We start from the raw sequence: 12737 nt of genomic DNA, 5'->3' as shown, positions 1-12737 counted from the left end.
TGCTGTGAGTGAGTGTGGTGAGTGTGTGGTGTGGTGAGTGTGGTGAGTGTGGAGAGTAGTGAGTGAGTGTGGTAGTGGTGAGTGTGGTGAGTAATAGTGGTGAGTGTGGTAGTGGTGAGTGTGGTGAGTGAGTGTGTGGTGAGTAAGAGTGGTGTGTTGTGTGTGTTGAGTGTAGATGGAACGAGTGGCTGACGTACGACGTTGGTATCGTTGACCTGCTGTGAGTGAGTGTAGTGAGTGTGTGTGTAGTGAGAGTTGTGTGTGTTGTGTGTGTTATAGATGGAACGAGTGGCTGACGTACGATGTTGGTATCGTTGATCTGCCACGTGCTGTGAGTGTGTGGTGTGTAGTAAGAGAGTGTGTAGTGTGAGTGTGTTGTGTTGTGTGTTGTAGCTGAAACGAGTGGCTGACGTACGATGTTGGTATCGTTGATCTGCTGTGAGTGAGTGAGTGTGAGTGAGTGAGTATGTAGTAATAGTGGTGAGTGTGTGTGTAGTGAGAGTGTTGTGTGTGTTATAGATGGAACGAGTGGCTGACGTACGATGTTGGTATCGTTGACCTGCTGTGAGTGAGTGGTGTAGTAAGAGTGGTAGTGGTGAGTGAGTGTGTAGTAAGAGTGTGTTGTGAGTGGTGAGTGAGTGTGTAGTAAGAGTGTGTTGTGAGTGGTGAGTGAGTGTGTAGTAAGAGTGGTAGTGGTGTGTGAGTAAGTGAGTGTGTAGTAAGAGAGTGTGTTGTGGTGTGTGTTATAGATGGAACGAGTGGCTGACGTACGATGTTGGTATCGTTGACCTGCTGTGAGTGAGTGGTGAGTAAGAGTGGTAGTGGTGAGTGTGTAGTAAGAGTGGTAGTGGTGAGTGTAGTGGTGTGGTGAGTGTGTAGTAAGAGTGTGTAGTAAGAGTGTTGTGTGTGTGTTGAGTGTAGATGGAACGAGTGGCTGACGTACGATGTTGGTATCGTTGACCTGCTGTGAGTGAGTAGTGAGTGAGAGTGTAGTAAGAGTGGTAGTGTTGTGTGTGAGTGTAGTGAGTGTGTGTGTAGTAAGAGTGTGTTGTGTTGTGTGTTATAGATGGAACGAGTGGCTGACGTACGATGTTGGTATCGTTGATCTGCTGTGAGTGAGTGTAGTGAGTGAGTGGTGTAGTAAGAGTGGTGAGTGAGTGAGAGTGTAGTAAGAGTTGTGTGTTGTGTGTGTTGTGTGTGTTATAGATGGAACGAGTGGCTGACGTATGATGTTGGTATCGTTGATCTGCCACGTGCTGTGAATGTGTGGTGTGTAGTAAGAGTGTGTGTGGTGTGTGTGGTAGTGGTGAGTGTGTAGTAATAGTGAGTGTTGTGTTGTGTGTTGTAGCTGGAACGAGTGGCTGACGTACGATGTTGGTATCGTTGATCTGCTGTGAGTGAGTGGTGAGTGAGAGTGGTAGTGAGAGTGTGTAGTAAGAGTGGTAGTGTTGTGTGTGTCTGGTGAGAGTGTGTAGTAAGAGTGTGTGTGGTGTGTGTGGTAGTGGTGAGTGAGTGTGTAGTAAGAGTGTGTTGTGTTGTGGTGTGTTGAGTGTAGCTGGAACGAGTGGCTGACGTACGATGTTGGTATCGTTGACCTGCCACGTGCTGTGAGTGTGTGTGTGTAGTAAGAGTGTGGTGTGAGTGTGTGTGTGTAGTAAGAGTGGTAGTGGTGTGTGTGTGAGTGAGTGAGTGTGTAGTGAGTGTGGTGTGTTGTGTTGTGTGTGTAGTAAGAGTTGTGTGTGTTGTGTGTGTGTGTTGTGTGTTATAGATGGAACGAGTGGCTGACGTACGATGTTGGTATCGTTGATCTGCCGTGAGTGAGTGGTGTGTGTGGTAGTGGTGAGTGTGTAGTAATAGTGAGTGTTGTGTTGTGTGTGTTGTAGCTGGAACGAGTGGCTGACGTACGATGTTGGTATCGTTGATCTGCCACGTGCTGTGAGTGGTGAGTGAGTGTGTGAGTGGTGAGTGTGTGTGTGTAGTGGTGAGTGTGTAGTAATAGTGTGTTGTGTTGTGTGTTGTGTGTTGTAGCTGGAACGAGTGGCTGACGTACGATGTTGGTATCGTTGATCTGCCACGTGCTGTGAGTGTGTGGTGTGTAGTAAGAGTGTGTGTGGTGTGTGTGTAGTAAGAGTGGTAGTGGTGTGTGTGTGAGTGAGTGAGTGTGTAGTAATAGTGGTGAGTGTGTGTGTGTTATAGATGGAACGAGTGGCTGACGTACGATGTTGGTATCGTTGATCTGCTGTGAGTGAGTGAGAGTGGTGAGTGTGTGTGGTGTGTGTGTGTAGTAAGAGTGGTAGTGGTGAGTGAGTGTGTAGTAATAGTGAGTGTGTGTGTGTGGTGTGTGGTGTAGATGGAACGAGTGGCTGACGTACGACGTTGGTATCGTTGATCTGCCACGTGCTGTGAGTGTGTGGTGTGTGTGTGTGTTGAGTGTGTAGTAAGAGTGAGTGTGTGTTGTGTTGTGTGTGTTATAGATGGAACGAGTGGCTGACGTACGACGTTGGTATCGTTGACCTGCCACGTGCTGTGAGTGTGTGGTGTGTAGTAAGAGTGTGTGTGGTGTGTGTGGTGAGTGAGTGAGTGTGTAGTAATAGTGTGTGTGTTGTGTGTGTTGTAGCTGGAACGAGTGGCTGACGTACGACGTTGGTATCGTTGATCTGCTGTGAGTGTGTGTGTGTAGTAAGAGTGTGTGTGTTGTGTGTGTGTAGTAAGAGTGTGTTGTGTGGTGTGTGTTGTAGCTGGAACGAGTGGCTGACGTACGACGTTGGTATCGTTGACCTGCCACGTGCTGTGAGTGGTGAGTGAGTGTGTGTGAGTGTGTGTTGTGAGTGTGTAGTAAGAGTGTGTTGTGTTGTGTGTGGTGTGTTACAGCTGGAACGAGTGGCTGACGTACGACGTTGGTATCGTTGACCTGCCACGTGCTGTGAGTGTGTGGTGTGTAGTAAGAGTGTGTGTGTTGTGTGTGTTATAGATGGAACGAGTGGCTGACGTACGACGTTGGTATCGTTGACCTGCTGTGAGTGTGTGGTAGTGGTGAGTGTGTAGTAAGAGTGTTGTGTGTGTGTTGAGTGTAGCTGGAACGAGTGGCTGACGTACGACGTTGGTATCGTTGACTTGCCACGTGCTGTGAGTGGTGAGTGAGTGTGTGTGAGTGTGTGTTGTGAGTGTGTAGTAAGAGTGTTGTGTGTGTGTTGAGTGTAGCTGGAACGAGTGGCTGACGTACGACGTTGGTATCGTTGACCTGCCACGTGCTGTGAGTGGTGAGTGAGTGTGTGTGAGTGTGTGTTGTGAGTGTGTAGTAAGAGTGTTGTGTGTGTGTTGAGTGTAGCTGGAACGAGTGGCTGACGTACGACGTTGGTATCGTTGACCTGCCACGTGCTGTGAGTGTGTGGTGTGTAGTAAGAGTGTGTGTGGTGGTGTGTGTAGTAAGAGTGTTGTGTGTGTGGTAGTGAGTGTGTGTGTGTGTTGTGTGTGTGTAGTAAGAGTGTGTTGTGTGTTGTGTGTTATAGATGGAACGAGTGGCTGACGTACGACGTTGGTATCGTTGATCTGCCACGTGCTGTGAGTGGTGTGTGTGAGTGTGTGTTGAGTGTGTAGTAAGAGTGAGTGTGTGTTGTGTTGTGTGTGTTATAGATGGAACGAGTGGCTGACGTACGACGTTGGTATCGTTGACCTGCCACGTGCTGTGAGTGTGTGGTGTGTAGTAAGAGTGTGTGTGGTGGTGTGTGGTGAGTGAGTGAGTGTGTAGTAATAGTGTGTGTGTTGTGTGTGTTGTAGCTGGAACGAGTGGCTGACGTACGACGTTGGTATCGTTGATCTGCTGTGAGTGTGTGTGTGTAGTAAGAGTGTGTGTGTTGTGTGTGTGTAGTAAGAGTGTGTTGTGTGGTGTGTGTTGTAGCTGGAACGAGTGGCTGACGTACGACGTTGGTATCGTTGATCTGCCACGTGCTGTGAGTGGTGAGTGAGTGTGTGTGAGTGTGTGTTGTGTGTGTGTAGTAAGAGTTGTGTGTGTTGTGTGTGTGGTGTGTTACAGCTGGAACGAGTGGCTGACGTACGACGTTGGTATCGTTGACCTGCCACGTGCTGTGAGTGGTGAGTGAGTGTGTGTGAGTGTGTGTTGTGTTGTGTGTGTGTGTTGTGTGGTGTGTTATAGATGGAACGAGTGGCTGACGTACGACGTTGGTATCGTTGACCTGCCACGTGCTGTGAGTGGTGAGTGAGTGTGTGTGAGTGTGTGTTGTGAGTGTGTAGTAAGAGTGTTGTGTGTGTTATAGATGGAACGAGTGGCTGACGTACGACGTTGGTATCGTTGATCTGCCACGTGCTGTGAGTGGTGTGTGTGAGTGTGTGTTGAGTGTGTGTTGTGAGTGTGTAGTAAGAGTGAGTGTTGTGTTGTGTGTGGTGTGTTATAGATGGAACGAGTGGCTGACGTACGACGTTGGTATCGTTGACCTGCCACGTGCTGTGAGTGTGTGGTGTGTGTGTGGTGTGTGTGTGTGAGTGTGTGTTGTGTGTGTTGTGAGTGTGTAGTAAGAGTGTGTTGTGTTGTGTGTGTTGAGTGTAGATGGAACGAGTGGCTGACGTACGACGTTGGTATCGTTGACCTGCCACGTGCTGTGAGTGTGTGGTGTGTGTGTGGTGTGTGTGTGTGAGTGTGTGTTGTGTGTGTTGTGAGTGTGTAGTAAGAGTGTGTTGTGTTGTGTGTGTTGAGTGTAGATGGAACGAGTGGCTGACGTACGACGTTGGTATCGTTGATCTGCCACGTGCTGTGAGTGGTGTGTGTGAGTGTGTGTTGTGTGTGTGTAGTAAGAGTTGTGTGTGTTGTGTGTGTTGTGTGTTGTGTTGTGTGTGTTATAGATGGAACGAGTGGCTGACGTACGACGTTGGTATCGTTGACCTGCCACGTGCTGTGAGTGGTGTGTGTGAGTGTGTGTTGAGTGTGTGTTGTGAGTGTGTAGTAAGAGTGAGTGTTGTGTTGTGTGTGGTGTGTTATAGATGGAACGAGTGGCTGACGTACGACGTTGGTATCGTTGACCTGCCACGTGCTGTGAGTGTGTGGTGTGTGTGTGGTGTGTGTGTGTGAGTGTGTGTTGTGTGTGTTGTGAGTGTGTAGTAAGAGTGTGTTGTGTTGTGTGTGTTGAGTGTAGATGGAACGAGTGGCTGACGTACGACGTTGGTATCGTTGACCTGCCACGTGCTGTGAGTGTGTGGTGTGTGTGTGGTGTGTGTGTGTGAGTGTGTGTTGTGTGTGTTGTGAGTGTGTAGTAAGAGTGTGTTGTGTTGTGTGTGTTGAGTGTAGATGGAACGAGTGGCTGACGTACGACGTTGGTATCGTTGATCTGCCACGTGCTGTGAGTGGTGTGTGTGAGTGTGTGTTGTGTGTGTGTAGTAAGAGTTGTGTGTGTTGTGTGTGTTGTGTGTTGTGTTGTGTGTGTTATAGATGGAACGAGTGGCTGACGTACGACGTTGGTATCGTTGACCTGCCACGTGCTGTGAGTGGTGAGTGAGTGTGTGTGAGTGTGTGTTGTGAGTGTGTAGTAAGAGTGTGTTGTGTTGTGTGTGTTGAGTGTAGATGGAACGAGTGGCTGACGTACGACGTTGGTATCGTTGACCTGCCACGTGCTGTGAGTGTGTGGTGTGTGTGTGGTGTGTGTGTGTGAGTGTGTGTTGTGTGTGTTGTGAGTGTGTAGTAAGAGTGTGTTGTGTTGTGTGTGTTGAGTGTAGATGGAACGAGTGGCTGACGTACGACGTTGGTATCGTTGATCTGCCACGTGCTGTGAGTGGTGTGTGTGAGTGTGTGTTGTGTGTGTGTAGTAAGAGTTGTGTGTGTTGTGTGTGTTGTGTGTTGTGTTGTGTGTGTTATAGATGGAACGAGTGGCTGACGTACGACGTTGGTATCGTTGATCTGCCACGTGCTGTGAGTGTGTAGTGAGTGTGTGGTGTGTGTGTGTGAGTGTGTGTTGTGTGTGTGTAGTAAGAGTGTTGTGTTGTGTGTGTTATAGATGGAACGAGTGGCTGACGTACGACGTTGGTATCGTTGACCTGCCACGTGCTGCCCGCCTCTGCCTCTCCATCTGCTCCGTCAAAGGCCGCAAGGGAGCCAAGGAGGTGGGGCGGGGGGTGGGGCACCACCACACCACGTGGCCGGCCACACCACGTGACCGGCCACACCATGTGACTGGTCACACCACGTGGTCGGCCACACCACGTGACCAGCCACACCACGTGACTGACCACACCACGTGACCGGCCGCACCACGTGACCGGCCACACCTCACTCCCAGTCACCTCACTCACAGTCACCTCACACAGTCACCTCACTCCCAGTCACCTCACTCCCAGTCACCTCACTCTCAGTCACCTCACTCACAGTCACCTCACACACAGTCACCTCACTCACAGTCACCTCACTCCCAGTCACCTCACTCACAGTCACCTCACTCCCAGTCACCTCACACACAGTCACCTCACTCACAGTCACCTCACACACAGTCACCTCACTCACAGTCACCTCACACACAGTCACCTCACACACAGTCACCTCACTCACAGTCACCTCACAGTCACCTCACTCCCAGTCACCTCACTCCCAGTCACCTCACAGTCACCTCACTCACAGTCACCTCACTCACAGTCACCTCACACACAGCCACCTCACTCCCAGTCACCCCACTCCCAGTCACCTCACTCCCAGTCACCTCACTCTCAGTCACCTCACTCACAGTCACCTCACACACAGTCACCTCACAGTCACCTCACTCCCAGTCACCTCACTCCCAGTCACCTCACTCCCAGTCACCTCACTCACAGTCACCTCACACACAGTCACCTCACACACAGTCACCTCACACACAGTCACCTCACACACAGTCACCTCACACACAGTCACCTCACACACAGTCACCTCACAGTCACCTCACTCCCAGTCACCTCACTCCCAGTCACCTCACTCCCAGTCACCTCACTCCCAGTCACCTCACTCACAGTCACCTCACACACAGTCACCTCACAGTCACCTCACTCACAGTCACCTCACTCCCAGTCACTTCACTCACAGTCACACCACTCCCAGTCACCTCACAGTCACCTCACTCACAGTCACCTCACTCCCAGTCACCTCACTCACAGCCACCTCACTCCCAGTCACCTCACACACAGTCACCTCACTCACAGTCACCTCACTCACAGTCACCTCACACACAGTCACCTCACTCCCAGTCACCTCACACACAGTCACCTCACTCAGTCACCTCACACACAGTCACCTCACTCACAGTCACCTCACTCACAGTCACCTCACTCACAGTCACCTCACTCACAGTCACCTCACTCCCAGTCACCACACTCCCAGTCACCTCACTCACAGTCACCTCACTCACAGTCACCTCACTCACAGTCACCTCACTCACAGTCACCTCACTCCCAGTCACCTCACTCACAGTCACCTCACTCACAGTCACCTCACTCCCAGTCACCTCACTCACAGTCACCTCACTCCCAGTCACCTCACACACAGTCACCTCACTCACAGTCACCTCACTCCCAGTCACCTCACTCACAGTCACCTCACTCCCAGTCACCTCACTCCCAGTCACCTCACTCCCAGTCACCTCACTCCCAGTCACCTCACTCACAGTCACCTCACTCCCAGTCACCTCACACAGTCACCTCACTCCCAGTCACCTCACTCACAGTCACCTCACACACAGTCACCTCACACAGTCACCTCACTCCCAGTCACCTCACACACAGTCACCTCACACACAGCCACCTCACTCACAGTCACCTCACACAGTCACCTCACTCCCAGTCACCTCACACACAGTCACCTCACTCCCAGTCACCTCACACACAGTCACCTCACACACAGTCACCTCACACAGTCACCTCACTCACAGTCACCTCACTCACAGTCACCTCACTCACAGTCACCTCACTCACAGTCACCTCACACAGTCACCTCACTCCCAGTCACCTCACACACAGTCACCTCACTCCCAGTCACCTCACTCCCAGTCACCTCACTCACAGTCACCTCACTCCCAGTCACCTCACACACAGTCACCTCACTCACAGTCACCTCACTCACAGTCACCTCACTCCCAGTCACCTCACACACAGTCACCTCACTCCCAGTCACCTCACACACAGTCACCTCACTCCCAGTCACCTCACTCCCAGTCACCTCACTCACAGTCACCTCACTCCCAGTCACCTCACACACAGTCACCTCACTCACAGTCACCTCACTCCCAGTCACCTCACACACAGTCACCTCACTCACAGTCACCTCACTCACAGTCACCTCACACACAGTCACCTCACACACAGTCACCTCACTCACAGTCACCTCACAGTCACCTCACTCCCAGTCACCTCACTCAGTCACCTCACTCCCAGTCACCTCACACACAGTCACCTCACAGTCACCTCACAGTCACCTCACTCCCAGTCACCTCACACACAGTCACCTCACTCCCAGTCACCTCACAGTCACCTCACACACAGTCACCTCACTCCCAGTCACCTCACTCCCAGTCACCTCACACACAGTCACCTCACAGTCACCTCACTCACAGTCACCTCACTCCCAGTCACCTCACACACAGTCACCTCACACACAGTCACCTCACAGTCACCTCACACACAGTCACCTCACAGTCACCTCACTCACAGTCACCTCACTCCTAGTCACCTCACACACAGTCACCTCACAGTCACCTCACACACAGTCACCTCACTCCCAGTCACCTCACACACAGTCACCTCACAGTCACCTCACTCACAGTCACCTCACACAGTCACCTCACACAGTCACCTCACACACAGTCACCTCACAGTCACCTCACTCCCAGTCACCTCACAGTCACCTCACTCACAGTCACCTCACTCACAGTCGCCTCACACACAGTCACCTCACTCACAGTCACCTCACACACAGTCACCTCACAGTCACCTCACAGTCACCTCAGACACAGTCACCTCACACACAGTCACCTCACACACAGTCACCTCACACACAGTCGCCTCACACACAGTCGCCTCACTCCCAGTCACCTCACACACAGTCACCTCACAGTCACCTCACTCCCAGTCACCCCAGTCACCACACTCCCAGTCACCTCACTCACAGTCACCTCACACACAGTCACCTCACTCCCAGTCACCTCACACACAGTCACCTCACACACAGTCACCTCACTCACAGTCACCTCACTCACAGTCACCTCACAGTCACCTCACAGTCACCTCACTCACAGTCACCTCACTCCCAGTCACCTCACAGTCACCTCACAGTCACCTCACAGTCACCACACTCCCAGTCACCACACTCCCAGTCACCACACTCCCAGCCACCGCATGCCGAAACAGCTTTTGTTCGGCCGGATCGAGGGGGCTAAACGGGCGCGGCACAGGCTAGAGAAGAGATGGAGTGATGTGTTACAGGAGGCACGGGGCTAGAGAAGAGATGGAGTGATGTGTTACAGGAGGCACGGGGCTAGAGAAGAGATGGAGTGATGTGGTACAGGAGGCACGGGGCTAGAGAAGAGATGGAGTGATGTGTTACAGGAGGCACGGGGCTAGAGAAGAGATGGAGTGATGTGGTACAGAAGGACGTGGAGCTAGAGAAGAGATGGAGTGATGTGGTACAGGAGGACGTGGAGCTAGAGAAGAGATGGAGTGATGTGTTACAGGAGGCACGGGGCTAGGGAAGAGATGGAGTGACGTGGTACAGGAGGACGTGGAGCTAGAGAAGAGATGGAGTGATGTGGTACAGGAGGCGCGGGGCTAGATAAGAGATGGAGTGATGTGGTACAGGAGGCACGGGCTATAGAAGAGATGGAGTGACATGGTACAGGAGGCACGGGGCTAGAGAAGAGATGGAGTGATGTGGTACAGGAGGCACGGGGCTAGAGAAGAGATAGAGTGATGTGGTACAGGAGGCACGGGGCTAGAGAAGAGATGGAGTGATGTTGTACAGGAGACACGGGGCTAGAGAAGAGATGGAGTGATGTGGTACAGGAGGCACGGGGCTAGAGAAGAGATGGAGTGATGTGTTACAGGAGGACGTGGCTAGAGAAGAGATGGAGTGATGTGTTACAGGAGGCACGGGGCTAGAGAAGAGATGGAGTCACGTGGTACAGGAGGACGTGGAGCTGAGTGGACTTGCCGAGGCTAGAGAAGAGATGGAGTGATGTGGTACAGGAGGCACGGGGCTAGAGAAGAGATGGAGTGATGTGGTACAGGAGGACGTGGAGCTAGAGAAGAGATGGAGTGATGTGTTACAGGAGGCACGGGGCTAGAGAAGAGATGGAGTGATGTGGTACAGGAGGCACGGGGCTAGAGAAGAGATGGAGTGATGTGTTACAGGAGGCACGGGGCTAGAGAAGAGATGGAGTGATGTGGTACAGAAGGACGTGGAGCTAGAGAAGAGATGGAGTGATGTGGTACAGGAGGACGTGGAGCTAGAGAAGAGATGGAGTGATGTGTTACAGGAGGCACGGGGCTAGGGAAGAGATGGAGTGACGTGGTACAGGAGGACGTGGAGCTAGAGAAGAGATGGAGTGATGTGGTACAGGAGGCGCGGGGCTAGATAAGAGATGGAGTGATGTGGTACAGGAGGCACGGGCTATAGAAGAGATGGAGTGACATGGTACAGGAGGCACGGGGCTAGAGAAGAGATGGAGTGATGTGGTACAGGAGGCACGGGGCTAGAGAAGAGATAGAGTGATGTGGTACAGGAGGCACGGGGCTAGAGAAGAGATGGAGTGATGTTGTACAGGAGACACGGGGCTAGAGAAGAGATGGAGTGATGTGGTACAGGAGGCACGGGGCTAGAGAAGAGATGGAGTGATGTGGTACAGGAGGACGTGGAGCTGAGTGGACTTGCCGAGGCTAGAGAAGAGATGGAGTGATGTGGTACAGGAGGCACGGGGCTAGTGAAGAGATGGAGTGATGTGGTACAGGAGGCACGGGCTAGAGATGGAGTGACGTGGTACAGGAGGCACGGGGCTAGAGAAGAGATGGAGTGATGTGGTACAGGAGGACGTGGAGCTGAGTGGACTTGCCGGGGCTAGAGAAGAGATGGAGTGATGTGGTACAGGAGGCACGGGGCTACAGAAGAGATGGAGTGATGTGGTACACGAGGCACGGGCTAGTGAAGAGATGGAGTGATGTGGTACAGGAGGCACGGGCTAGAGAAGAGATGGAGTGATGTGGTACAGGAGGCACGGGGCTAGAGAAGAGATGGAGTAAGGTGGTACAGGAGGCATGGGGCTATAGAAGAGATGGAGTGATGTGGTACAGGAGGATGTGGAGCTAGAGAAGAGATGGAGTGATGTGGTACAGGAGGCACGGGGCTAGAGAAGAGATGGAGTGATGTGGTACAGGAGGCACGGGGCTAGTGAAGAGATGGAGTGACGTGGTACAGCAGGACGTGGAGCTGAGTGGACTTGCCGAGGCTAGTGAAGAGATGGAGTGATGTGGTACAGGAGGCACGGGCTAGAGAAGAGATGGAGTGATGTGGTACATGAGGACGTGGAGCTAGAGAAGAGATGGAGTGATGTGGTACAGGAGGCACGGGGCTAGTGAAGAGATGGAGTGATGTGGTACAGGAGGCACGGGCCTAGAGAAGAGATGGAGTGACGTGGTACAGGAGGACGTGGAGCTGAGTGGACTTGCCGATGACCGGTACCAGCGGTGTCAAGATCGGCCTCTGTGGAGGAGGCTCGTGAAGGACGCTGCTAATGGCAGTTGGAGGCAGTCGCCCTCCAACAACAACGGAGGGCGGAGGAGCGACGCTCACAACAATGAGCGGAGCGCTGGGTGGCTAAATCACAGCAAGTTGGCACACTAGGGGGCACAGGTGGTGCATCAGCCAGTCAGCTCAGTCAGTCGACCCGTGGCACCTGGGTCTGCCCCGTGACCTCCTGCCAGCGGGCGTTCGACACTTCACGTGGCCTCAGGGTGCACATGGCCTGGCACAAGCGTCGTGGTGACGTCACCGCCACTTAGTGGCGAATGGCGGTTGTTGTATCTGTGTGTGTGTGTCTGTCTGTGTGTGTGTGTCTTTGTTGTGTGTCTGTCTGTGTGTGTGTGTGTATCTATCTGCGTTTGTGTATCTATCTATCTGTGTGTGTGTCTGTCTTTGTGTGTGTGTGTCTGTCTGTGTGTGTGTCTGTCTTTGTGTGTGTGTGTCTGTCTGTGTGTGTGTCTGTGTGTGTGTATCTGTGTGTGTCTTTGTTGTGTGTCTGTCTGTGTGTGTATCTGTGTGTGTGTCTTTGTTGTGTGTCTGTGTGTGTGTGTATCTGTGTGTGTCTGTGTGTGTATGTATGTGTGTGCGTATCTGTGTGTGTGTGCGTGTGTGTATCTATCTCTGTATCTATCTGTGTATCTGTGTGTGTGTCTATCTATCTGTGTGTGTCTGTGTGTGTATCTATCTATCTGTGTGTGTATCTGTGTGTATCTGTGTGTGTGTATATCTATCTGTGTGTGTATCTGTGTGTGTGTGTGTATCTATCTGTGTGTGTATCTGTGTGTGTGTGTGTGTATCTATCTGTGTGTGTGTGTGTATCTATCTGTGTGTGTGTGTGTATCTATCTGTGTGTGTCTGTGTGTGTATCTATCTGTGTGTGTCTGTGTGTGTATCTATCTGTGTATCTCTGTGTGTGTATCTATCTGTGTGTGTGTATCTGTGTGTGTATCTATCTATCTGTGTGTGTGTGTCTGTGTGTGTG

The 12737-nt window shown here is 52.0% G+C and overlaps 2 protein-coding genes across 2 annotated transcripts in view; one reads left to right on the top strand and one right to left on the bottom strand.

Annotated features, from left to right (window-relative positions):
* Positions 1 to 12737, bottom strand: part of PIK3CA (phosphatidylinositol-4,5-bisphosphate 3-kinase catalytic subunit alpha) — a 183852-nt gene that overhangs the window by 45325 nt on the left and 125790 nt on the right. The window lies entirely within an intron of this gene.
* Positions 1 to 12737, top strand: part of LOC142908158 (phosphatidylinositol 4,5-bisphosphate 3-kinase catalytic subunit alpha isoform-like) — a 51374-nt gene that overhangs the window by 6492 nt on the left and 32145 nt on the right. Inside the window, exon 2 of the mRNA XM_076058445.1 lies at positions 6003 to 6108. The gene's annotated coding sequence lies outside the window, so the exon portion shown is untranslated. The remainder of the gene's footprint in view (positions 1 to 6002; positions 6109 to 12737) is intronic.

Source organism: Petromyzon marinus, assembly GCF_048934315.1.
Source record: "Petromyzon marinus isolate PM22_M1 ecotype Great Lakes invasive population chromosome 75 unlocalized genomic scaffold, UKy_Petmar_22M1.pri1.0 chr75_unloc.1, whole genome shotgun sequence".
NCBI classification, from domain to species: Eukaryota; Metazoa; Chordata; class Hyperoartia; order Petromyzontiformes; family Petromyzontidae; genus Petromyzon; species Petromyzon marinus.
This window is presented reverse-complemented; position numbering and strand designations above follow the sequence as displayed.